The sequence below is a fragment of the Sinohyriopsis cumingii genome, unplaced genomic scaffold (assembly GCF_028554795.1).
Source record: "Sinohyriopsis cumingii isolate HCF-2022 unplaced genomic scaffold, ASM2855479v2 utg004892l, whole genome shotgun sequence".
Lineage (NCBI taxonomy): Eukaryota > Metazoa > Mollusca > Bivalvia > Unionida > Unionidae > Sinohyriopsis > Sinohyriopsis cumingii.
This window is the reverse complement of record NW_028316848.1, coordinates 21901-25000: the sequence shown is the minus strand read 5'-3', so window position 1 is coordinate 25000 and position 3100 is coordinate 21901.

Sequence of the window (3100 nt, the reverse complement as noted above, 5' to 3'; positions counted from 1 at the left end):
TTTTTGACGGTGGATGCCAGAAACTGGTGGGTGAGAACTGGTGAAAAAGTTGGACTTAGTTTTTTGACGGTGGATGCCAGAAACTGGTGGGTGAGAACTGGTGAAAAAGTTGGACTTAGTTTTTTGACGGTGGATGCCAGAAACTGGTGGGTGAGAACTGGTGAAAAGTTGGACTTGGTTTTTTTTCACGCAGTGCTTTGGACTTAGTTTTTTGACGATGGATGTCAGAAACTGGTGGGTGAGAACTGGTGAAAAAGTTGGACTTAGTTTTTTGACGGTGGATGTCAGAAACTGGTGGGTGAAAACTGGTGAAAAAGTTGGACTTAGTTTTTTTTCACGCAGTGCGTTGGACTTAGTTTTTTGACGATGGATGTCAGAAACTGGTGGGTGAGAACTGGTGAAAAAGTTGGACTTAGTTTTTATTTTATTTTTTTTTTTTAACACTTGGAAGAAAATGACAACCGTGGCCGGTTAAAAATCGTTTCTCTTTGGCCACGATTGTCATTTTCTTCCATTTTTTTTTCCTTCTTCTCTCCGCAAGGCATGCGTGGACAGCTCTGTCTAGGACGCAGCCGCCACCGCAAACCGCACGAGAATATCTTTCTCCGTTTCAGAGACACGAATTTTCTAGCAAGTGTGCCGATAAATTGCTTCCCGAGCGAGTTTTGTGTGTCTATCCCCCCCTCCAGTGATTTCTGCCTGTGCCTGAACAGCCATCACGAAGCCATCTTTGAAGCCATCTCGCTCGGCAAGGCATGCGTGGATAGCTCTGTCTAGGACGCAGCCGCCACCGCAAACCGCACGAGAATATCTTTCGCCGTTTTAGAGACGCGAATTTTCTAGCAAGTGTGCCGATAAATTGCATACCGAGCGAGTTTTGTGTGTCTATCCCATTCCCCCCCCCCCCCCCCCTCCAGTGATTTCTGCCTGTGCCTGGACGGCCATCACGAAGCCATCTTTGAAGCCATCTCGCTCGGCAAGGCATGCGTGGATAGCTCTGTCTAGGACGCAGCCGCCACCGCAAACCGCACGAGACTATCTTTCGCCGTTTTAGAGACGCGAATTTTCTAGCAAGTGTGCCGATAAATTGCTTCCCGAGCGAGTTTTGTGTGTCTATCCCCCCCTCCAGTGATTTCTGCCTGTGCCTGAACGGCCATCACGAAGCCATCCTTGAAGCCATCTCGTTCGGCAAGGCATGCGTGCATAGCTCTGTCTAGGACGCAGCCGCCACCGCAAACCGCACGAGAATATCTTTCGCCGTTTTAGAGACGCGAATTTTCTAGCAAGTGTGCCGATAAATTGCATACCGAGCGAGTTTTGTGTGTCTATCCCATCCCCCCCTCCAGTGATTTCTGCCTGTGCCTGGACGGCCATCACGAAGCCATCTTTGAAGCCATCTCGTTCGGCAAGGCATGCGTGGATAGCTCTGTCTAGGACGCAGCCGCCACCGCAAACCGCACGAGACTATCTTTCGCCGTTTTAGAGACACGAATTTTCTAGCAAGAGTGCCGATAAATTGCATACCGAGCGAGTTTTGTGTGTCTATCCCCCCCTCCAGTGATTTCTGCCTGTGCCTGAACGGCCATCACGAAGCCATCCTTGAAGCCATCTCGCTCGGCAAGGCATGCGTGGATAGCTCTGTCTAGGACGCAGCCGCCACCGCAAACGGCACGAGAATATCTTTCGCCGTTTTAGAGATACGAATTTTCTAGCAAGAGTGCCGATAAATTGCTTCCCGAGCGAAGTCGGTTACTTGTTATTTTCCCATTACTTTCGTCTCTCGCTGAAATGGCCACCGCCTCGTCCAGGATGAAGCCATCTTCCTGCGCAAGGCATCGACGGATAGGTCTTTCTCAGACCCATCAGCCGCAGCAAACCGCACGAAAATATCTTCGAGCGTTCGAAAGATATAGGTATTCGAGTGAAGATACCGAACCAACGGAATGCCGTGATGGCAACGACCTTGACCTTCGGCTTTTCATGGTCGCACGGACGAACGGACAGTCCGATTTTCGTGGGGTTTTCACTGCCAGACGCGTCTCTTCAAGGCCAATCTGGCCGTGGGTCGCACGTCCACCTAGCTCTTCCAACTCCCGAGAAAAGGAACTTTACGCCGCGTTTCACCTAAGAACGGTCGGTTTTTCGAAGCGTACGGACGAACGGACAGGGCTATCGACCTTCGGTTTGCTCTAGCACAGTGGCCTCGTCGAGCCCGATCTGCCGACATATGGCAAGTCGCTCTATTCCTAAGCTTTCAATTTTTCGAAACTTCACACTTGCATGGAAGGAATCGGTTTTCTTCCAATGGCGGGCGAACGGACAGTCCGATTTTCGTGGGGTTTTCACTGCCTGACGCGTCTCTTCAAGACCAATCTGGCCCTGGGTCGCACGTCCACCTAGCTCTTGCCCTTCCGGAGGAAAGGAACTTTAAGCCGCGTTTTACCTAGATACGGTCGGTTTCTCGAAGCGTACGGACGAACGGACAGGGCTATTGACGTGCGGTTTGCTCTAACAGAGTCGTCTCTTCGAGCCCGATCTGCCGACATGTGGCACGTCGCTATATTCCAAAGATTTCAATTTTTCGAAACTTCACACTTGCATGGAAGAAAACGGTTTTCTCCCGATGGCGGACGAACGGACGCAGCCATTAAGATATATTTGGCACAGGCCGACGCGTCTATTCAAGACAGATCTTTTGGCATCTGACATTTGATAATACCTCCCGCCGTCGGCGCTAGGCCTTGTGTACCCCTGACATTCCCTTGGTGCAAAGCCCTTGGAAGCGAAGTAACTAAAACCAACGTTGGACTTAGTTATTAATTGTAGTGTGTGTGTGTGTGTGTGTGTGTGTGTGTGTGTGTGTGTGTGTGTGTGTGTGTGTGTGTGTGTGTGTGTGTGTGTGTGTGTGTGTGTCTTTGTGTGTGTGTGTGTGTGAATATATATATATATATATATATATATATATATATATATATATATATATATATATATATATATATATATATATATATATATATCTCGCTCGGCAAGGCATGCGTGGATAGTTCTCTCTAGGACGCAGCCGCCACCGCAAACCGCACGAGAATATCTTTCGCCGTTT